Source organism: Pseudochaenichthys georgianus, chromosome 6 (genome assembly GCF_902827115.2).
Source record: "Pseudochaenichthys georgianus chromosome 6, fPseGeo1.2, whole genome shotgun sequence".
NCBI lineage: Eukaryota > Metazoa > Chordata > Actinopteri > Perciformes > Channichthyidae > Pseudochaenichthys > Pseudochaenichthys georgianus.
The window spans coordinates 29,982,175-30,007,269 of record NC_047508.1 but is presented as its reverse complement, the minus strand read 5'-3'; the positions used below and the strand labels follow the sequence as shown (position 1 = coordinate 30,007,269).

The 25,095-nt window shown below is 41.0% G+C and overlaps 1 protein-coding gene across 4 annotated transcripts in view; it reads right to left on the bottom strand.

Annotated features, from left to right (window-relative positions):
* The window catches only part of ccdc33 (coiled-coil domain containing 33), a 43,988-nt gene that overhangs the window by 6,929 nt on the left and 11,964 nt on the right, over window positions 1–25,095 (bottom strand). For 2 of the 4 annotated variants that reach the window (XM_034085028.2, XM_071203516.1), the window contains 2 exons: window positions 17,984–18,071; window positions 14,165–14,269 (listed from right to left, as the gene is read on the bottom strand). The gene's annotated coding sequence lies outside the window, so the exon portion shown is untranslated. Of the gene's footprint in view, window positions 1–14,164; window positions 14,270–17,983; window positions 18,072–18,681; window positions 18,737–25,095 lie in introns of those variants that run through there. The other 2 variants (XM_034085030.2, XM_034085029.2) reach the window with 2 other exon arrangements.

The following is a 25,095-nucleotide window of genomic DNA, read 5'->3' as shown; positions in this document are numbered from 1 at the left end:
ATGTTCAAATAGCAATGTATATCCAAATGTTTGTATTTTCATAAAAATTGAAAGAATATACTCAGTTCTCTTTTTTCTGTGCACTTGCTTATAAGCAAATGTATGTGGAACCGTCGATAGCACGGATCGATAACTCTCCTGCTCGGGTAGCTCATTAGGCAGGAATAGACCATCATTGATGGCACAAGATTTGATTAAAACCAAATGATTAAAAAAGGGGGCAGGAAGGAAGAGTAATCTATTATGTAAAAGACTGTGCCTGGCACTGCTCTTACTATCTCAATTGACTTTATCTGCAATCTGTGAAAACAATGTTATATACTGTATGTTCATTTGTCCACGCATGCATGTTCTGCTAAATGTATGAGAGATAAACAGTGGACAGGCAATGGATAGTGTTTGACACAAATTAGCTCAACACAGCTACCTAAAATGGCAAAAACAACCACTTGAAAAGTTGGTTCAAATGTGAACACATAAAGACCGTATGGTATCAATATGCAGTTAGCTAAACCCAACATTGGCAGATAATTCAACACAGTTTTATGTAACCATGTACGTGCATTTCTGTTACAGCTACACATTTAAAAAGCCTAGTCTTGCAGTCTGGCAGTTTTTAGATAAATATTTTTATAACTGGCTGCTTTAATTCACGATAAATAATTCACTGGATGCTCGCAGCTATGTGCTCTGTTAGAAGACATAATTTCTTCTAATCCAACCAGGGAAAACCTGTACAAGTGAAAACACTTCCCGCAGAGTCTAATATCACATTATCATGTATGAGACCGCCCGACAAATTTACAAAATGATTCATATGCACATGTTTTGCTTTGCGGTAGCTTGTCGTGTTCAGAATGCCTCTGACCCTGTTACATATAATCTGTGGAGAGCTGTGGAGGGGAGTGGGATGTGTGCTGTGTGTCCCCATGCAGGAGAGGAGAGGGGGGGGGGGGGTAGGGGGGGTCTAGGCTTTCTGTAACATAATCAGAATTCAGCACACAGCCTCCAAAAATGCAGCAAATGGCCTCTTCATTGGAGTGACAGCTCAGAGCTTCAATTAGCCTGCCAGAGCAAGGCGGCTCCCGGAAGCTTTCTTTACGTCCATCATTTAGACATTTTCCTGTCCACTACCTTTTTATTTCTTTCAAACCTTCATCTGACCCAGACTTCACTCTTTCTCCTCTTTTCACACATTTGACCTCAGCATCCTCCCCATCTTTCCTCTCTCTAAAAGCACTATCCCATGGTGCCATTCACAAATGACGAGCCGAGCGGAAATACTTGTACTGTGCTAAAACACGCAGGTAATAGGTGTTGGATAACTGAATCAGAAAGGAGAAAATAAACTGAGAAAAGAGGATGTAGTGGTTTGCACGCCAGCTGCTCTCCCGTCACCACAGGAATCCAGCACAGCAGTGTGGCAGCTTCTCTTTTATTACTTTGCTGCAGCAGAGACTTTAATCAAGAAATAATGGGATTAGAAAAGAGAAACAAGAGTGAAACAGTTTCACTTGCATGTAATAAAAAATCCTTTCTCATTTCTCTTAAGTATTTTAGTCTGGATGGAGTTGGAGATATGAAACAGACGGATGTGCATTTTGACACTCAGTAGAGACATTGTATAGTTTACACTAAATGTATATATTTAATAATAACTCTTACTATTACATTTCTCATAGTTATATTAGAGTAATATAGAGTATATAGATGAGGATATGGAAATATTAAATAACTGCATCATTCTAGTTTGAAATGTAAACATTTAAAATGTAAGCTATCATTTATTATAGAATTGAATTGTATTTTGGAAATGTTGGAATTCAAATTCTGATTAAACACAACTTGTAATAACTGATCTGTATTTAGTCTCTATGTGCAATAGCGTTAATTCTGCAACATTACATTTCACTTATTGTTGATGCAACCAGCTGTGACTAAAATGTGTCACCAACAAATGTAATTACTGCGCTACCGGGAGAAATTGAAATCTTGCTCTGTATGTAATCATAACTGGGCCCCTGTCAGCAAAATCACATCTGCAGTGAGGCGGTATGTGGCTATAAAGGTTTTTAAATGTGGCAATAGAGAGAGAGGGACACTGACCAAGGGGAGAGATAGGTGTGTGTCAAGGGCAACATGCAGTTTTGATTCAAGGACGTGTGAGACTGCAAGCCAATCCCACTCCTTATGAGGTCCACAGTGAGACCAAAGCCAAGGATTATCAGTAAATCAACATCTGTCAATTACGGTGATGCTCCGGTGACGCTCCGTCAACAAACAGGACATGCACCTAAAAGCAGGGTCAGCCCTGAGCGTAATGACTGGTGTGTGAACGAGTGCAAACAGCTCAGTAACAGTGATGCAAATGAAATAAAGCAACAAAATAATAATCCGATTTGAGCAAACAGCCCACCATTGAATCATCATTCTACGAGTATGACCGAACAGTTTTGACTTTGGATATTTTTTACACTAACTGCCTGGTAATATCTATTTGATTTATAACCATAAGCCAACAGGAGCTTGGGAACCACCAGATTTTGATTACGGTACAAGTATTTTAAATGTGTTCTTAAATACAGTAGTTAAGTAATTCCACTTAGTTAGAATCATACAAGCTATTACAAGAAGAGATTAGAGTAATTCATTTTTGCATTGAGACACCAAGCCAGCCTTCAATTTGAACCAGGTTAGTAAATACATACATACCAATACTGTACATTAAAACCAAGTCTATAACTTATGGAGACCATTGAATATTTAATGTTTACTTTACTGTAAATCTGGTGCGTTTCTGTGAATCCCTGATCCTAATCAAACATGTATAAGTAGTGTGACTAAGCCTCTTGGGACAATGAAGCAGTCTCCACCATCCCTGAAGCCTTACCAACAGCAGGCTGGTATCCATGTCGCAGTCGGCCACAGCACAGTGAGTATCAATGACTGCTTCCCCTGCCGGCTCCACATGACCTTTCCAAAATGCTAGACAACCGAATCTTAATGACTAACACGCCAGTTGACATTTACCGAAGCCAGCTAGCTGTTGAATAGTTCAGAGAAACATCAACATTTTAATGTAGCTTGTACCCAAAAGGGACCCGAAGAGTGAAAGATATGGAGATAAGAAACTTAGCATAGAAGAAGTAAACACACATACAGCAACAATGTTTTCAGTTGGTTTTGTAAAAATAATGTAATGGCAAAGAAGGGCATCTAGTTGAAAGTCATTCTGGGTGGCTATAATAACGATTGTCAGGTGAAACAAACAAACAAAGCTTAATAAATTAAACATCTTTTCTTGAAATTAAAAGCACGCCACATTATGTCTGAGGCTGTGAAAAGGGCATGAAGATTGATGAGAGACTGGAAGGCGTGCATGTTGTGTAATACATCATTCCTACTTTGGCAGGACTGTCAGTCGGATTGAATTTACATCAGGGGGCATACATGTGATGCAATGATGTCAACACCCAGCCACACACTCCTCCCGAGCCAGAGGTCACACAAGTCCACTGATGTGATTACGAAGCTCTGAGAGAAACACCAACTTCCACCCAGGAACCCGTCAGGAGATGGAGATCATGAGAACTGTGACTGAAGAACAAAGGCCTGCATCTTGATTATCCCAGTACGGGCGAGCAGGTCAGGAGAGCAACTGCTATAACAAATAGGGTCAATGGATCCAAATGATGACCACATAAATTGTTCCCATTCCAGTGTGTACTTACTGTGGAGAAGATGGCTACTTAGAGTGCTGTTTGGTATGCACTCATCAGTCATATAGCTTCTATGCAACCTTGGAAAAGACCATTTGTTATGTGTAGAGAGGAAATAATGGCATTATCCGGGGGTCCATCAGAGGGTTAAAGACTTACATTAGCCTCACATCGACCGAGACAAGAAGAGCACGGGGGGGTGATGGGACATTGTGCATTCTGGGTACATCATTTACATTTCTAAAATCGGATAAGAACGTGCGATAGAGAAAGTTAACCCTTCAACCCTTTTTGTGCAGCACATTCTATGATCCTTAATGAGAAGGCCTGGGTTATTCAGCAGGGTTTCCTGATGGACAGCTCTGAATAGACGGACAGCTGAGAGGCCATTAGCTGGAGCTGAGCTGATACAAGACAGGCCAGACAATAGCTGACACTGCAGGGACAGCTTCATTGTGAAGCAACAACCGCAGCACATCTGTATTCAAATCAGAGACGATTGCGCGGTTACCCATTTAGCTGAGGTGGGCACAGCAGAAGACTCTAAAATCCGTTCTACACGGTTTGCTCCGGCTGCGGGTAAAGATACAGGCCCCTGCATGACACTTCAAACACAGCAGGCAGCCCAGCCCGCGCTCCAGACGGGAGCCGAGAAGCGCAGTGCACCCCCACTCCGTCCTTATCAGCGAACAACAGGACAACGAGGTAAACAACTGAGGAATTAGCAGTAAATAAGCCTGGGAAAAGCGATTTAATGACTCTGCTGTCTGTTAAATGTAGAATCATGGAGTGCTTTATGCAGGGTTTACTTCCCAGGACATGCCTGTGGGGTAAGTCAAAGTATACATTTACATAAATGTCTCTTTCTTGTATTTCAGTGCCACATTATACATTAGAAAAACTGATTAAAATGTTGGTAATAATAAACACGAGCTTGGGGCTTTTCCAAATAACGTCCCTCAGAACCTTGGCTTGTGATGACCCTCAGTGTTCAAGGTCTCTAAATCACTCAGCTCTTGTATTTACACTCAGACTGAGCCGCCCACTTTCATGACCCCCCCCCACACCTTTCTGGTTTGCTCTATAGTCTTTCTTCCTGCTTTTGTCTGTCAAGGCTAGCTCATATCACTTATAGTTTTGCCTACATCTAGACATGGACAGTGCCAAATGCCTGTTGGCTTTGTTAATTGCATTATCTTTAGAATATCTCTAACAAAACAGAGATGGGCAACAGCAGAACAGCAAAGCATTCCTGATGAAAGAGAGGAGTCATGCAGTCAAGGTTGTAATCATTTGAGAAGAATATCATTTACGTAAGAAAAGGTTTTAGACCTTCAGTTAAATTAGCTTAAATAGTCGGCTTCAATCTAATTTTGGTTTCTTATTGATGTCTGAAAGTGTTTTATGAAACATATTTTGTAATGGCCAATATAGTCGAAAGCAAACAAGTCGATCAGAATCCACAACACACCTCACATTGACAATAAAAAGCCACCAGATGTCACTGTGGCCCCATGTAATCTCCCGTCAGCTGATCGACTGACAGTAACCTCTGTATGTGAGAAACACTGCAAGACTCTGCTGTATCTAAACCGCACAGCTGCAGTGTGTGCAAAACTCTGTAAAGCTATTACTATTCAGGACCAGTTCCACTCTTCCCGTCCGTTTGTCTGCAATACTCTCAAACCACAACAGTGCCCGGCGGCACGAGGCTCGGAAATTACTGTACACTGCAGCTCTGCTGGAGTAGGACTGCATATATTAAACTGCATCTGATCCCGGGGTCCGGCCTGTAGGGAGTACCACAGCCCTGCCAATAAAAAATACATAAAGGCTTCTCACATTCGCACTGTTATTATTGAAGTCATTGCCGTGGTGATGATGGTTGGGGAGTAGTCTTGACAATTAAATGCATGATAAATTTGATATCATACAATGTGGATTTCATTATAGCCAGCAGCAGATGGGACGGAAGGATTCAGCTGATAAATCTCAAGAAAGATACATACAACATACTTTCCCACACCCTGTTCCTTTCTTTCCTTTCTTTCTTTATCTTCCTATTTACACCTTTCAGTCAGACATCACAAAAGGGCACAGTGGAAGTATTATTGTACAATGGATCTACCTGACTGCTGCTATCAAGCTTCTGTTTGTTCTGACCGACGGGAACAAAAGTAATCAGATTCTTTTCAGGGCAGCCATTGCACGAAATCAATACGATATAAGGGTGCCTGATGAATTTGAAATGTGTACTCAGTGTGGATATTGATCAGGCTCAGTTAGAAGACTTTTGAAAGCCCATGTAGATTTACAATCAATATGTCTTTTAAAACACAAAACTCAACTCAGCAACTTGAGTAAGGAGAATGTATGTTGGTATGATAAGCCAAAACATTAATCTAATTCCCTAATATAGTGTTATGTTGTTTTAAAAAAGGATAGGAGCTGTAATTTTCATGTTGATCAGATACGGTTTAGACAACACATGATACTAACAGAGAGCAGGATGGGCGTGGTGCTCCAGCCAAAGGGCCCCTCCTCCTGGTTGGCATTAAGCAGGAAAGATGGGTAACTCATTGAGAGTAACATGGAGAATTTCAGGATTAAGGATGTTTGAAACCATCACACAGTCAATGCATTACTGGTGTCAGAGCCATCTGCATTTTAAACACAGATTATTGAGAAACTCAAAGCGTGATTAAGAAATAATTTGATATTTTTTGCTGATGTTATTTAACCTTGATACGATTGAAATTGTAAACTTATAGTGCCTGATTTAACATGGCGGTCTGAATATCACGTTCCTGTGGCCCATCAAATGAGAGCTGTGTGCTGGAAGGTACTCTCCAGACTCCTTTCTAATATCATTAAGAGCGGATACACATCGCCTGGACTAATCCAGCTGTTCCCCACAATTACATTTTAGCCTCTTAGACATATCTGGCCCAAGTTCATTGCAATAGTGCTTTCCGGGCACGGCTTTATGATTGAGTTACTGGCTGTAAAGGGAGTCTCGTGAAAATACTTATGAGCCCTACTCAAAGTGAATTCAGCTTTACAAATGGTCTTCTTTTAATTAAAAGAAGACCTAGTTTTGTTAAAGGATTGTCCGAATTAAGGCTAACAACCCATACCTGCCAGAACAATACACAAATAATTACAGTAAAACAGTGGTACTATTTTCCCATGTTTAGCTGGTAAAATACTCTGTTCCTAAAGTATCCATAATATGACACAAAAATAAATATCAACATACAAAATCCTTTTATCATTCACTGTATTATACTTTAAAGTAAGTCAGAACAAAGTTTACAAACTGGAGCACAAGAGACATGTTTACGTAAAAAGATGTACATAATGTAAAGGCATTTATAGAAATCAGTTCTGTCAGCAAGATGAGGCGGCGCACGTCTCAGAGACAGTCTCGCTAGACTCTCTGTTCTGTATTTTGCAAATTGAACGCTAACTCACAAATGGATGCTTTATGAACCTGGCATCTGGAGGCCATCTAATAAGCAGACTTTCCCTTGAAGCACAGCTCCAATCAGTCTCTCTGAAATAAGGGTGCTGAACTGCGATGAGAGCCAAGGACACGTAGTCTGTGTCTGGGCGTGTTTGAGGAAGACAAGAGACGGTCGCTGAGGAAATACAAGGCACTAAGCTATGTGTAGTCACACAGTCCTTGTCTTCTTAACATTTGTTTGTTCTGCTTGTCTGGGCCACCTGCCCACTGACACATGAATTATATTGTGGTGATGTTTCTCTTTGTTCTATTAAATTCTGATTTAATGGGCTATTGAACCTTTCGATCTTTCTGTTTGGGCCAGCTCCTTCCATCCGTAGCTGGACATGTAATTTACGGTGTTGCAGCGTCTGACACACCAATCTTCTGCCTCAGCAGAGGAGTGTATTGACAGCAGCGACTGTCAGAGTGCAGCTGTGATGATGTGCCTCTCCACCCAGCAGCGGGCAACCAGTTGCAGCGAAGCCCCCTGCCGCAGTCCATGAGGCTGAGGAGAACAAAAGCATCAAAGCCTGAGCTCTCCTCCTCGCTCCTCTCTTACGGGGAGGGGCTGAGCTGTGAAGAGGGAGGCACCATGTGTACTTGATTCAATTAGGCAGTCTGTGAGGCCTCCCCCGGGAGAAGGCTGCACAGAGAGGGGCTGCAGGCCTGTCTAACAAAGACGTTCAACCCAGCCCTTTGCCCCTTCTGAGTCCACCTCATTAGTCAGCCGAGTAAGTGTTGATCATCTCAAACCGTGTCCTCACTGCAGTGTGAGGAGGAGCACATCTCCTTCAGACTGTGGCTGAAGCAAGACTACATGAAACAAATATTTCATAGCTAGGATTTGTATTGCACGGGTGAGTATTTGCACTGCAGAGACCTACTGTACAGTACTCACTGAAGAGGATAAACCCCTTATTTGGTACAAGTCGTGTATACTATAGTGTGTTAACTTCATGTGTGTTCCTAATATTCTTGCTGTAAAATGTATTATCTGCTACTGTCTGTCCGGAGTAGTCCCTGCAGCAGAAACAGAAATCGACACAGGGATTCAGGATGAGAAAATAAACCTGCAGAAGTAATATCTCATTCCAAGTTGCGTGTGAGCATCAACAGAAGCCATATCTCTTGGCAAACATCTGTCATATCCACTATCTGACTCACACCACTGAAAGTACGGCAGTTTCAAAGTTTCTTCTGTATCAGAGAATAAGTAGAGCTCTTTTTAATGTCAGACAGATAAATACGGTCAGGCAACATTAGTATTCATTTTCCGTACTGCTGGTCCTTTGAAATGCAGCAGATGTCTGTGTTTCTGCATTTGCACGTTGTCATAGTCGCTTAGAAGCAATGGTGGAAAACGAGATAGAATGGTGGAAAATAGAAACATCTGTTTGCTCCGTTTAATCAGTGCCACGACATATCTGTCAACACCAATCTGCTCTAAATATATTCTAAGATAATTATAAAGAGATGTGACATATAGCAAGATGAAAAAAACACCTGTTAATGCTTTATTGATTGTTCCTCGATTACAGGCAAGATATCAGGCTGAAAGTGTTTTGGATGGGGTTTGATCCTTTGGGAGACTTGTTGGTTTTCATGACATTATTAGCCACCATGCAAAAAATTCAACTCAAGTTAGTCGCAAAAGTAACTTGAGTTTACCATTGTCCCCACATATAAACATACAAAAATGTAGGCACTGGTCTGTTCAGTCTCTACTATTCCAACTGCTGGTGTGCACTCACACATCCACAGGCCTACAAACCTGCAGCCTGACAGCCACACCTGCTGTGCTCTGGGACCACTTGGCTGTTTCAACAATCATTGCCATCATAGGAACCGGAGATAATTACACAGCTTCCACCCACCAGGCTGGCCTGCTTCACTAAAACCGTATTGCTCCTGTGCTGCAATAACACTTGTCTAAATGGATGCACGGCACTTTACTGCACGACTGACAGCGTCCATTTATTCTACCGTCCAACTGGAAAGAAAAAACAAATTCATTTGGCACTTAAGGCCCCCACCCCTGTGAATAATGTATCACCCTTCCCTCAAACCACAACCCCCACACTCAAATCACCACCATTATTCAACCCTCTTTTTATGATTCCCAGTTTTGAGTAACGCACATGTTCAATTAAAGCATATCACATTTATACAGAAAGAATCACTGGTGTTTGATCTCAATCTGCTCACATCAACATTGCCATCAATCTTAAATAATAATTACACTTGTATAAAACTAGCATTTATGCACCTTCCTCACGTTAAATACAGTGAAAAGTGTCCATCTGTCATAGTCAAATTGCATATTGTACTTTTAAAAAAACCTCAATTGATCTACAAATGTTTCAAAATCAAGTGAATTATCTTTAATTCTGTCTTTTACAGGTTCATGTGTTTGCTAGCCAGTCTCTTTGTTCACTTCACACCGTTTAGTTTATGGACTGGGCGTCGGAATAACAGATCTCTAACAATTATCACTTGTGCACCCAGATCCCAGTAACACCTCTCCTCCTCCCCTAGGGGAGGACAGACGTTGGGCTTTACACTCTCATGTGCCCCATTATATTTATGCAAATGTGACTAAAATCAGGGGAATTCAGGGGGCATCCTTTCCTGTAAGTGCTAATTAGCAATGAATGAAATATTGCATACATAATGCATGAAGTCCCTCTCAGTGCAGCTATACATTGTGACCTTGAACACAAGGCCAAGTATTGGTTGAAGAACCAGGAATGTTTCATTTTAATAGTAAAATAATAATCATTTGTCATCTTCCGACTGAGTTCTGTCAGAAAATGACAAATTATGAAATGATCTGCAGTTATTTAAAAAAAAATCACAATCTTAGGAAAGCTCTTGAATCATTGTCCGGGAACATATTACTTAGGCTAACACACAAGAGAGCCATCCCGACTGCAAAGAGATCTATTAATATCATAAGGCTACAGCCTGCCAATGAATCAGGCCTCTTAAAAGAGCCAAACAGCAGGAGGGAGACAGACCGGCACACAGGTAGCACGACACATCACATCCAAGACTGCCACTCTGCTCCCGAGAGCTAGTAAATGGTATTTTCTCAGATCCCATAAAAGGGGCTGCATTAAGATAACAATGTGGAAAAGCAATTATTAAAGAGCAATAAAGTATGTTTAGTACCCTCTCCAGGCAAGTGGCACTCATATTTTTTGAGTAACTGAGCTGAGAAATGAGGCCTGTGGCCCCACGGCTATCTGCAGGGCTCCATGGGTAAGAAGAAATGAAAGAAAAGCAGATGTTAATATGTGCCCTGATAGGGTTAAATCTTTGATGAAACAAATAACTTGCTAAGCTATAATCTTGCTTTTTAATTGAGGTTAGTGATAAGCTTAAAAGTGTTTTTTCTAACATAAATACTTGAAAGCGGATACAATGAGCCTCTAAGATGTAACGTCAACAGTTTCAATGCCAGAAAATATAGGGAATTAAATCCAGTGTAGCTCAGTGACTAATCCATTGAAGATAATATTATTTTGTATAATAGGAGTCAGAAGTGTGTGGAGTATTTACTTGAAGGAGTGAACTTGTATCATATAACAAAGGTTATATGTTACATGATACAAGTTCAGGATTTGGAGTGTTTAGTGAATATACTGTGACTGGATCCTAATTGATAATACAATTTGAAAACTTAGTAATGAAGTATATGTAGGGAAAATCATCATTGTACAGTATATCCATAACAATAAAGGATAAACAAACAAAATCAATGGCTGCTGTCATGACGATACTGAAACATGTATTCCCTAAAACCCAGATCATTAACTGAAGCTGGACAAAGTGAAGCAGAAGCAATGAAGCTCCCTCTGCCCTGTGTGTTAGCTTCCTGTGTAGCTCCTGGTGGAGTCATTTGCATACAACACAAACATACAGTAAACACTGGTGAAACCCTACTGAAAGGATTCAGATCATTTAAAAAACATAACAGATTTAGCGAGAATTTAGTTTCTTCATGTTTGACTTTAGTCCCGATGTTGCTAGTGTTTATGGAGTATAACTCCAACATCAGCGCAGCAGTGAACATATAAGCGCAGTGTCGTGTCAAATGCTGCTTCAACACAAACTGCATCTCGAAGGGAAACAACCCGGGAGACCTGCAGCAAACACAGAGGAGGAGCACAGCAACACACAACAAAGTCCCAATGAAGCTTTAGGAAATTCCTCAAAAAATGTCAACGTAGTACTCTAAATCCATCTTTAGTCTGCTGTAAATCTATATTAAGCACAGCGTGTCCCTGGGTTAATAAGGAGTCTCTGGGCGGGAATGAGAGGACATGATGATCAACAGTTGGCACAGGAGGCTGATCGCAGCAGGCGGGGCTGTTGTGGCAGAGCTGTGAGAGCGTGCCCAGCACCTGGCTGCCGCCCTGAGGGGAGCTGGCAGATGGCTCTGACGCTGGGGTGGGCATCCTCATATACTGAGCACGACTAAGCCTGACTCCCTGGGTCGGCAGGTGAGGACAGGAGTGCCAAACAGAGGGGTCCAATGGACGGGGATGGAGAGGGCGACAAGGGTCACAACATGCCCCCGGCAGACAGATGTTTCAGCTCATTAGAGTTTATCAAGCCGGTCTGCATATTCCACTGAACAACTGAATTATTTATGTCTGCAATGTCGGCATCTTTCTGTAACCTGTCTCTCACCTGTTTTAATATGTTCTGGCTACATGCTACGATGTATAGGCGCGGCTCATTCTAGACACTGCCGATTGCGTCGGTACATCTATATGTTCTGCCAGGCTGAGCACTGTTTAGAAACCGAATGCCAAAAGTGTCATTTACACGCAGCCTGATGAGTGCTTATCCATTGGGACCTTTGAGCTTAAAATGTCATTGGCCGAGGCTCCTCTGAGCCCACACAAAGGTCACCAGTGACACCGACTCCTGAGCCCCTTATTGATTACCAATCTACCATCATAATGCCTGACAATTACAGACGCAACGGAAATTGTAATCATGGAAACAGTGGGAAGATGTATCTAGAATCGTAATGCTACGCAAATACATGTATAATTCAATCTAAGGTCACGGATTCCCCCGTGTGTTGGTGGACACTATATCAATATTAAACATCCTCGGTTAATTCAAGACATATTTTGAATGTGTAAAAATAGAGATGCACACATCTTACAAAAAGGGGAATGAGAGATAAAGTGTTAAACCTTTCAGTGACACAGTTAAACCTAATCCTAACCCTGCTTTTAAAATTGAAGTCGGCACAAATTTAGCTATAAGTATACATTTTAAATATTTCAGGAGCTCCAGGTAATTCAATGTCGGCATCAGACTGGCACATATTTGTTTTTAAATACTGACACAAAACTGATGACATTTTAATAACTTAATAAATCAATGAATAAAAACAAACAGAGAAATGTGCAGTATGGAGAGGCTGAGTATGAAGTGGCCTGTTGCCTGGCTGAGCACAGATGGCGGCAGAGCAGGATGTACCGACCTGTACTTTTGCCCACAGGCGCGTGCACATTCATGTAAGCACACACACACACACACACACACACACACACACACACACACACACACACACACACACACACACACACACACACACACACACACACACACACACACACACACACACACACACACACACACACACACACACACACACACACACACACACACACACACACACACACACACACACACACACACACACACACACACACACACACACACACACACACACACACACACACACATACATATATACAGAATATCACATATGCATGGATGCATATGTAAATACTGCCCTCATACATACACACCCACCTACAGTAGGTGATGCTCAGCCAAGTTAAGAGCTTATTGTTCAGCATAGGAACTGCAGATAGACATATTGGTCATTTAGGAAGGTGTCACACTTGTTTATATAAAGATCAGGAATCGAAACCTAAACATACTCTTAATATCTGTAATAAAAACAGCTTCTGTCCCTTTTTAACGGTAATGCAAGACATCCAGACATGTCGATCAAAGACTGACTGCAATTCACAAAGACATCCCAGGCCAAGCAGGATAATTAGTGCACTGAGCGATCAATACTGCTTGCGTGGGGGTTGAATGCAGAGGGGAAAAAGCAATCTAAGGTACATTTTGGAGAGAAATGCTAAGGAAAGCAAAATCCAAACAGGCGGAATATATTACAATGTGAGAGATTTGCATCAGTGGGAAGGATTGCACTCACGGTACATACTGTAATGAGGACATAACAGGAGCAGGATGTCCTGATTTTAAGATCCATATTAAAACCACTAATATTCATAATTTATATTTTAAAGAGAGAGGTACAGAGTATATTGATCACTGACAAAAGCCATTGAGAGATCCTCAGTGAGCATACAGACAAGTGGTAAAGACTGGAGACAAATGGCAAGGCGTAAAGACAGGAAGACGGATATATAGGTAGATGAATGAAGGCGAGGGTTCAGCGTATCGATCGACAGAGGGAGAGTAGAGCTCCCCCGGGGGCCGAGGGGCCTTTTTAGCACAGTGTGAGAAGAGAGGGATGACATGTTTCCTTTTTGAGGTGTTGAGGGACCGCTTGCCATCATGGCCAAGATGGAAAGATGCATGTGAGGAGAGTGTGTGGCCGTGGCGCTCTGTGGCGTGACAGACGGTGATAGCGAGTGACAAACCGAGCGCTCTGAGAGAGGAGAGGAAGACATACTGGAGTCCAGCTCCCCGCCATGACTCTGGGACGTCAGCCATGCCCTGCCCCTCCTTGCTCAGATACAGCCATCAAGAGGAACACAGAGCTTTTGATTTGATCTGGATGCTTTTTTGATACATTATCCCGTCGTCTTTCTGGAAGCACTTCAGGGGGAAACCCAATTTAAGAGGGCCAAAAAGAGCAGAACAAGCATACCTGAAGTCAGCTCTGTGCAGCGAGGTGTGGAGGAGGAAGGCGGGAGGGCGGAAAAATACTGGGGTCACAGCCAATCCTGCTGCTTCTGGGGTGGAGAGCATCATCCTTTAAAACAAAATGACAGAAAAAACATTATTAGTATTAAGAATTCTTTATTATTAAGAATTGTACTATGCAGAATATTGTTTCAAAATTAAACAAAGAAAATCTTCAGATGTTACTTCTGGTTTATGAATACATACATATCCATTTGCATTAAATTGAGTGATGGAATAATGGCTTCTGTGGAAAGAGAGAATTGCTCCTCGATTTCCTCGAGTAATACCAATTTGTAATGGCTTCCCCCACTGACAAAAAGGCATAAATGAAAACATGATGTGGGCGTGGACGGCCATCTCTGCTGCAGATTAAGGTTCTGACACTCTGATAGTAAATACATTTGAGCAAACAAAATAAATAAAACATTGAGTTGTACCATTTGCACCTTGGCAACCGCTCTACTATTATTAGAAGACCGGTAGGTGCAGGAAGCGTAGAGATGGAAAAGCTCCAACTGTGTCCAGACAGGCCAGACTCAAACGCATAACACAGTCTGAAAAATGATACCAGACTAAGACTTTAGACTCACACCTTATTCACTTGTTCTTTTTTATCAGAGAAAAAGAGAGAACAAACATGTATTAATACGAAATAAGATTAAACATCCAGTCCAGAGTATTGGGAATGAAACCACTTGAAAAGCATCTCCTGTTCTTTTCAATATAACTCTGTGTACAGTTTGACCCTTAAAATAAATAGACTTTCACAAAAATTCTTATTTCCTTTTTTTGCATAAGACCATTTTGTTTTTACCTAAAATGAAGCTACAGATAGCAGACAGTTAGCTTGTCTTAGCATAAGGTCTGGAAACAGCAAGCCATAGGTCAATCCAAATGTAACAAAATCCACCTCGAGCAAATCTGTAGCTCGCTAATTAATACCTTGAATGTGCGAAAATGTAAAAACGATAAGTTGTGCTTTTTGTGAAGTTACGTAGATTTTTTGGCTGGAAGAAGTGACTTCCTGAAGTTTTGTCATCATCGTGAGGTTATCAAGAAACCTCTAGTAAGTCACTGCTCACGTCCAAGAAAAAGTTTGGTCCACCTTGTTTCCGGTCTCAATGCTAAAGCTAAGCTAAATAGTTGCTGGTTTAGCTTCATATTAGGCGTACAACATGAGCGAAGCAATCTTATTATCTCAGTAAAGAAAAGGTCAAAGGTCAAACTATTCCTAAAAATATGATTAGAAATTACCACAACATAAAAGAGGGCCTTGGTGCAAAAATGTCACTTTAACAGATGCATTATTATTAAAGGCGGTTCCTTCCAAAACGTAATCACACCCACATTGCATTCACATATTCAAGCCTTTTAGCTTGCAGTGCACAGGACAGTTGTCCATTGTCTCCCTTAATTGATGTCAGAGCCCCGAGGTGCATTAGTGCTCTGCAGGATGTGCGCACGCTGGTGTGCATTTGCTCCTCTCTAGAAGCACCGGCCTCGCCCACCAGCTGCACAGCCAGAGCATATTGATTTTACTGCTCATGGAGGCAGAATAAAAGCTGGGGGGGATATTTTTTCTGACTGACCTGTTTGAGTGATATTAAAGAACAATCATGGCTGTACTGGACAGAATATCTAGTGTAGAGCGATCTTCATCGGGGTTAACCATAGTCTGCGGGAGAACCTAAAAGCAAGATTTATTGAGCAGGAAGGACGGTAGAGAGCGGGCACATCACAAATGCCTCACACAGCCCAATCTGCAAACATAGCACATCTCTAATGGTCAGTTTAAGTTATGCAGTATCACATGCTCGCATTTAAAATCATGCTATTCAATACCACCTGGTGTGCACAAGATCAATGAAGAGATTCAGTTAATATCAAATTCTCACTTTGCTTGATTAAGTTAGCATCTTTTTCATCTCGCAGGAACAGAGCTGTTAAAATAAAAAAATGAAAAAATGAGATCTTATCAGATATTCAAAGATCTAATTAAAGCCAAACGATTTGTCCACATTCTAATTGCTCCAATCCAGAGCCCGTAAACCCCTCCTCACGTCTCACTGGATATTCATCACCACCAGAGGATTTAATTCATTTATCAGCAAAACGAAGGGGAAATGTGAGGATGATAATAAATATATAAACCAGCTGATGTTGGATGGGGAAAAGTGAGTTCACACCCAGGGAAGGTTGTGCAGTATATGTGGTAGGAAGGAAACAGGCACAATGGGCACAGCAATGTTACTGCCACAGTGGGGCAGTAGTCCATTAAACTACAACCGTTCTGTAGTATGAAATCTCTCTAGCAGCAGCAGTCACTGCTTTATTCACCTAGTGAGGAATAGTGTTGAAGGTTAGTGAGGCTATCATCTGTAGATAGGAGAAAAAAAACACAGGACTTCACAAACAGTGATTACGGCTCAGAGCTCTCAAGAGGGTCCTCCATTAACAACGCAGCACAAATCAATGTTTACGACCCCCATAAAAAAACTGCAAACTAGAAAGCCCCCAAAGCTCGAATCATCCATACAATCTGTTCTTTACACACCATATTCAACCAGATTCAGTCCACTAGCCCTTTATCTTCCTGCTGCAACTAACCCTGCATTTTAGTCACAATAATGACAAATAAAATAACATGTGTAGTAGTAAAACGAGCCCTTCCAACATCATAGAAATTAATAATAATAATAATAATAATAATAATAATAATAATAATAATAATGCATATGATTGAGGTCCTTTACCCTGGGTAATTTATCAGCTTGACTTACTTTCCTTTTAAAAGTAGCACAGTTAGAATAATAATTAAATGTGATGTCCTATAGAACCATATTTGCCATCCTACATGGTAGAAAAATTGAGAAATGTTAGTTATTTTATTTTTTGGGTTTGGTTATTCATTTTGTATGCAATTATTTTTAGGCTGATAAAGATGGAGATTATGTTTTGGGACATGCCAAATAACAGAAAATCTATTTTTGCACACGTAATCTTAATAAAAATAGCTTACAGTAAAACTAAATAAAGGAATATTAACATATGAGACATCTTTATCAGCTTTTCTTTCTGTAATATTTTAAGGTAGCACTGAGTACATCAAATCTCCCAATTATTTATTTGAAGATAAGGACTGGATGTTATAAAATAATAAGAGTTGAAATAAATGATTAATCCAAATACAGCAGTTGGATATTTGAAGAAAAGGCAACAGAGATTGTAATGGGATAGGCATAGTTACACAGGAAAGGGTAAAGAAAGCATGGATTATTCATGTCTATTCCCACAGTGCAACAGCTCCTTTTTGATGGATTGTGCCCGGGGCGCTGCTCCCTGCTCAATACCAACAGTCCCAGGCAGCCCAGCCACACGCTGCTCCACGCAGCCGCCATGATGAGCTCCCCCAGAAACACAGACAGCGGCTGCGCTCTCCTCTCTGAACGCACACATAACGATGGTGTGTGGTCTGAGGTGAACCTACATTTGAACTAGAGTATCACGAGGAGGGTAGAGGAGCAGAGAAGTAGCAGGAGACAAGCTGCTGCTGGCGATTGACTGAGCTTATTTTTAGTTTAACTGGAGCGAGGAGGTAACATAGATATGTTGTACCAATTAAATGACAGGTAGAGGTGCAGGGAGGCAGTGAAATGTTGGCAAATACATTGTCACCTTCAGTACAGTGCAGTAACACAGTACTGAACATATTCTCCGAACCAGTTAGTCATCCAGAAAGAGATGTTGGAGTGTGTGTCTTTGTGTGGATGTGTGAGCTCACCTGGACTGGCTCCAATTTGGAGTTGTGTAAAGGCTGCAGGGGTGTTAATGCAAGAAGCAGGAGGTGATGCTCCCAATGTCAGCCATCACTGCAAATAGAAACACAGATAGACCTTTTTCATTTTCATTATTCATTCAGATCTTTTGCATAGATAGTGTTACAGCTCCTTTTTGTCGTTGTTTTAAATGTCTGTATGTCTGTTAGTCATGTTCTGCAGTATAACCTCCAAGGCAATAGACAGTTCATTGAGTTTTTAATTCAAGCATAGAAAATGAAGGAAAGAAATTGAGAAATCCTTTTCTTCCCCGCCTCCCCCAGTCTGCAGCGCTGAAATAGCTTTCCTCCTCCATGAGCTCTGAACTGAGGATGAACCTGAGATTTCTTTCCCACTTCCATCTAAAAGAGGCCTTTCAGTAGACAGCAGGAGTCGTTGCCAAACATCTCTTGGCAGAGGATTTAAAAGATGTTCAATATAAAGAAATGCAACATGATGTGGGTCAATCTCAATAACAAATATTGCCTGAAGCCATCAACATCCCAGACAGCAAGTGATAGTGCAGACTGTCAGGCCTGCTGAGAAACTGAGTAATCCTGAGATTTCACACTTTCAACAAATTCCATGCTATCTCCTAGCAATCAGCTGGTGACGATGGACAGCAAATGATGTCCTGTAATGGTCAACTAACCATTTAAAATACCTTAGCAACAGTTAAAACCCTTCACTCGGCGGACCTGAACATCAACCCGTGACTTTGCCGTCCTCCAATGAGCTCGCTTCACTGCAGAGGGGAGGAGGCGGCCGTAGGCAAATACAGCAGGAACCTGAACAAAGGGAAGAGGCTTCAGAAACATTGTTAGACCATCAGTATTCCCTCCACATCCACTGCTATCACTCTGCACACTCATTCAGAGCCTTATTTAGCCTTGTGTGTAATTATGCTGTCACTTAACAGGCAGACACCGAGCCCCATGTATACGCAGACCCATGCACGACAATTATCATCAAATGAGCCGGTTTGCACATAAAAGCAATGCAATTTTTTACACAGATATGCACATTTCTCTGTCAATACTCCCCACAAACTAGTGGAAAATATAATGCATTAACATCCAGAAAGAGACCGGTCAAGTGCAACAGTTTCTTAAAAAGGCATACGCCTACATTTTCACCTCCAAATTAATGTCTTCCTCAGCAACAGAGGGACTTCAGAGACATGCATTTCGATAGGTTTCCTTTTCTTGATATTGGGACTTCAGTCCGTACTTGAAAGATTAGCTGTACTGAACGCAGGGATAGGGAACCCACATTTCCTAAATATTCTGCAAAACTTCTTCTGCGGGAGAAAAATGTGCATCATTGCACCTTAAAAGAGCTCTTTAATTAACTTTGAGTCAGTTACAGTAGTAGTGTGAGATTGAAAGATTACAGCACAAAAAATACCTCTAAAGCACTAAAAGGCATTACATCTTTACATCAGGGTGGACTAGCATGATGTGCATTATCTGGCCAAAGCTTTACAAACAGCTTCCCGATTTTAAGATTTCTTCAATGCTATGCTCCTGATCTCTGCATTGAGAGGAGTTTAATGCATCTGTGTATAAAAATACTGAAATACTATTCCTGCCTGTTTCTTACCCCATTTAATTATATGAATAAAAGACCATTTAGTTTTAGAGCAGCAGATAGAGTCATATCGCCTGAAAGCATTCATGGCTTTTAGCATGTCACTAACAATTCTAAAATCAGAAGGGATTCGCCAAAAATCATCCTAATGAAATGAGCCAGAGCGAGATAGTAACCCTCGACCCAGACAGATCATGTTCTGTGTTCTGAGCTCTTTGTGCTGTAATGTGCGATCTGAAGTCGAGCCCACACAACATCACCCGATAACTCCGTCCTGTGCGCTGGTGCTGTTCTCTGGGCTGCTCACACTCCCTGTAGGCAGGCAGCCGTCGGAGCCCTCTCCTCCCGGGAGGCGCAGTGTGTGGGTTGGTGGGTGCAGCGGGTCACCTCCCGACACCCCCGCCCACCAGACTCCACTCTACTCTACCTGTGAACGCAGGGATGCAAACATATGCAGTATGCTGATCAAATAACACTTATGGGATTTCCTATGTTATAATTAAGCCAATGTATCAGTTTTTGAGGGAACCGTTTTCTTTAACTGTACGCCACACAGATGAGATCCATGTTGGCATATTGTTTTGTGCAATTTGGGTGGGGGGGGGGGGTTTCTCGGACATTAAAATACATGAGAACCACGTTTTTGGTTGTTACTAACAAAGTCACTTCTTTATGAAGTTTATAAACACAGATTAAAGCCATTGGAAAATGTTGATGTTTTGAATGGCTCTATACAAATGTAGTCCCCTGCTTCGAGTGTATGTACAATAATCATTCATCAACTTCTTGGTACAGTATATTAAAAACATATACTGTGTGCACACAAGTAGCTGACTGACCAGCTTTTTAAAATTAAAGAGAAGGCAGAAAGCTAAGAGGTCCTTTCCACTGAAGTAACTGTTTTCTTTCGCAAGACGTTACAAAACACACCTCCTCAGAAATCAGTCCAGCTCAAGCTAATCACATGAACAGGCCAGCGTCCCCCCGAACCTTTGAACAGGCTAATCAAATACGCTCCCTCTCCCTCCAGAGGCCTAATCCCTTTTAGCCAAGACGTAGAAAACGTGCCACCTGCTTCCAGTCGTACAGCTCGAGGCCTGACTGCCCTTGTGACACCACGCTGCCTCTAATCTCTTGAACAAATGCATAGCTTCATCTGGATGCCACTGCTGGATCTGGACTCACCGCAGCATACTTACTTACATATTTCCACCTTCGCTCACCAAACTCAGGCTGGCTTGCAGGCTGGGATTAATGGACTTTAACCCATTAACTATATTAGAAATGAATAAATAGATGACTTTTTCTCACTTAGGCCAAACCCTCCGGAAGTATCTGCAACTTTATTAGAAGAGATAATCAATTCTGATACAAATATAGGCTAACGTTTTTTCACAGTTTTGCTTGCTCCTTGAGATGGCCATTGTGATATCTCTTCCTTATGTGTTTCTAATGTAAGTGATGAGGTACTTAATCCACTTTTTAATTGAATTAATGGAAATTACAATTGACTACCAAAGTGAGGATGAAGCTTTCTCAAAATGCAACATCTGTTCTAGATTCCCAAACTGGCAAGGACCGGGAATAAGACATGGACAACTGGGATCACTGCACATCAACTGGCTACTGCAGTAAGAGGCCTCTGTCAAGGAACATTTGCAATGACTACATTCTTATTCATTGTCATTTAAACATCGTCTGAAGTCAGTAAGATGAACCTTACAGGGGAGTTCATGTGAAGATGTGTTGAGTTTCACAGAATTTCTACCAAGCTTGTGACACTTCTCTCAGTTGAGACAATAAGTAACGTGAAATGCATGATGATACATTTAGTATGAAACGTCATCTGTCACTTGACGTGTTAAATCCTCTAAACTATGCTGCATACATAAAAACTTGACTCAACAGTAAATAAGTAAAACCCTTGTTTGTGTTGAAAGGGCTTTCATCTTGTACATCGCCTACACAATATTTTCAGAATCAAATCAGACAAGGCTGAGATCTGAGTGCACAGAAAAAGTAGAGCAGTAGAGTTCAGAAGCATCTTTTTTTTTATCAAAGTTGCCTTTAATTTTCCATTGCAGTATTCCATTCAGGATAACAGAGGTTGTTTAAACAAGGATGGAGATGTCAGGCTACATTAGCATCCAGACGGGCTCTGCACCCAGAGGACTCAGCAGTGCCGGGAAAATCAGTCATTAAATTTGCAGACGCTCTGCAGAGTTCCACTGTCTGCTTATGGGATGCGGGGCAGGGTATTATGGCCAGGATGCATTTACCCAAGCACAGGTTCATATTTCTGATTCACCCCGCAGATAAAGAGTCACCTGGATCAAATGACACAGAGGCCTAGGATGATTTTGGTAAGGTTTAGTTGTACAACGATAACAAATATATTAACGTTTCGGAATGTTGAAAGAGATGGTGTGCCGTCTTTGAAAAGCAGGGTCTTGGAAGTGCCCATTCAATATTTACAGCATACTAATAAGACACCGGCTACCAAAAGGGCTGTGCTAAAAATACACATTTGCCCGTAGTTCAAGCTTAGATTAAGATACATTATTATACTGAAGGCTTCAAGAACTGCTAACGTGCATTTCAAAATAAAAGCTCAGCACCATTATAACTTATTTTTGACAAAGTAATTTAATAAAAATCTATTTACCACTGTGTAAAAATCAGGGAACGTTTTTTATAAGATACACCTGTACAATCTAATGCAATTAAACGTTCTTTTTGGCCAACTCATAGAGGACTTTATCCATTAATATGGTAAAGCATAATATCTTAGTGGTTTTTGGAGTTTTTAGTATTTAGCTCCCCTTATATTGTTTATGGGATCTTAAAAATATTTTGAGTATTTGCTCACAAGATACTTTTTACGGCCTTATAGAAAAATCTATTCAGATTCGACACCGTAATTAAAGATGACAGCAAAACAAATTGCAAGTTACGAATCTATTCAAGTTTCTTGTTGTGGCAGCAATTATTTGAAGCATAAAGTTGTCACAATTGTTGCTCTGCCATTATCTTTTGATTGCGCTGTGATATTTGCTACTCTGCTGACTTCAGCAGCCACATTGACTTTGTCAACAGCTCCTTGTTCGTCTATTGTAAACAAAGGATTTTTGTTGTTTCTCATTTCTAGTGCCCTTCCCCCGTCTAAGTTTTGTCTCTCAAAGCCCTGGTTTGTTGTTAGAAGCCTTCAATTGGAGCCTGCCCTCTCTCCTGCCTCAAAGCCGGTTGCAGATGAAAAATGTATGACTGTATGCCTTGAAAACCTCCATTTGAAGTGCTGCTGTTCCTCTGATGCGGCCCCCGCTGATGGGACTGCGTCTGCCGCCTTCATTCGACCCGCGCTTTGCCTCACAGTGGGAGTGCTAATCAGGGAGAGAGGGTGGGAAGGTGTCCACTACACTTACTTTAACAGTATTCCCTAATCAAGGAAAGACTTATATTTTGCCTGTGTAGAATAATGAGACATTGATTAGCTGCTTTTGAAAACCATTGACTTTAAATTCTGCCCCGCACAATTCTCAGTACAGCAACATGCCTGCATGTCTCTGTAGGCGGTTGTCTTATTTCTGGATAATCATACAAGAAAGAATCTTTTTTTTTTTAAATCTCTGGCAACAGCTGTGATTTGGTGTCTGATTACCTTAATTGTAAAGGCTTCGAGCACTTTCTGGAGGCTCTTTAATTTCAGATGGAGATGTTTTATCAAGGAACACCCTCCTTTGCCTCAGTGTTAAATGTGCTCACTGAGAGTAGCATTTTCTCAAACCTCTTTGGGATATATTGGTATTTACAAAAGTCTATATTACAAGCAATAATACATTACTTCGAGGCCATTCAATGCAAAATGGCTAATGAACAGCACACCTCCACTAAAGCTGTATCAATAATTGATAAATATTGCATGTTTAATCCCATTGATTTTGATCCAAACCAAAACTGAATGGGCTCCACCTTGGCATGGACTTCATCCTTTTACCATGATTCATGATAATAATAGTTTGAAACTGGTGAAAAGAATGGCAGTCAGGTATTTTGTAACACTTGCATATTTCAGACACCTGTGAAGCATATCAGGTGAAAAGGATGTAATCACCATGCTCAGTGACAATGACAACACGTGTCGCAGGGCCAAACATGTGGGCAGTTTTTCTCAAGGCCTCTCAATCACCAAGATCCTCAGTAAGCTGAAAATATGTTTCACACACCTTTAAATGGTTGTGAAATGTGCATACTGTACAGGATAACAAAAAAAAAAATAGGATTAGGAGTGAACGAGTAACACCATTTAGGCTATTTCATTCACAAGCAGTTCATATAAGAACGACAAGAGATGATACAAATACTAAATCTCTTCAAAAATAGTAAAACATAAGGATCTCCTCAGCAAAATTAGAAGATAAGATATAATGGTTAATCTGCCTCAAAATGCGAGCAACATAGTTACATAATGGAAAGTATAAATAATAAACATTTCTAGATGAATTCCTGTGTTCAAAGACCTTGGCAAAGTCTGCTTTCAAGCACCAAGTCACTCTGGTTCCTAAGCAACAGGTAATTTCACAACACATACCGCTGTACGTGCAGCAGCGGCTTTTCATAGCAGGGATTCAAGCCAATTTAAAGTCACATCTGATGGCAACCTTGAGCCACTCAATACTGTTCAAAAACCCCTGTTCAGAGCTGGGGGGTGATGTCACACTGTCACAGGAATAATAAGTCCAGGACAATGAAGCACAATGAAGCAGCATTCATCTTCAGCAGCAAGGTCTTCCTCACACCGCATGAAACAACATTCCCCTGAACGAGCTGCCGTCTCCGGGCTCAGCCTCAGGTTACTGAGTTTAACAATTATGATCAAAACCAACTCATCACAAGCTGGCCTCCGACAAAGAGACATCAGCTTTTTAGAGGTATTACAATATGTATGTGGATAACTATAAAAATAACTCGTGCTCAAGTTAAAATGACTCAACACTGTTACATGTATTCAATGTTAAATGGATGATCAAGAGAGTTAATGAGATAAAGCTTTGATATCAAACTGAAGAGACACCAAATGAATGTAATCATTATTTTTTGAAACATTGCAGTAAATACCAACAGGAACAAGCCATCACATATGGAAACATGAGACACATGATTTTCCATAGTTTTCTTATTGTTTAGAAAAAGAAAAAAAAAATTGATCCAGCTATAAATACATTTCTATGTAAGTAAAGGCTTATAGAACTTCATTATCTGTCAGAGACCCAATCCATAAATAATTAAAACACATCATTGTTTATTAACTTAATATGAACATGGGCACTTGTAGTCTATATACAGGTATGTATTATTGCTGCCACAATTACATTAAAAACAGTAGGCCCCAAGAAATGCACTATTAAGTTAGAAACTACAGAGTCCAGTTGATAATATAAACAATGAAGATGTTCCTTTGTCTTCAGTAGGGACAAATGGGTCACAAAGG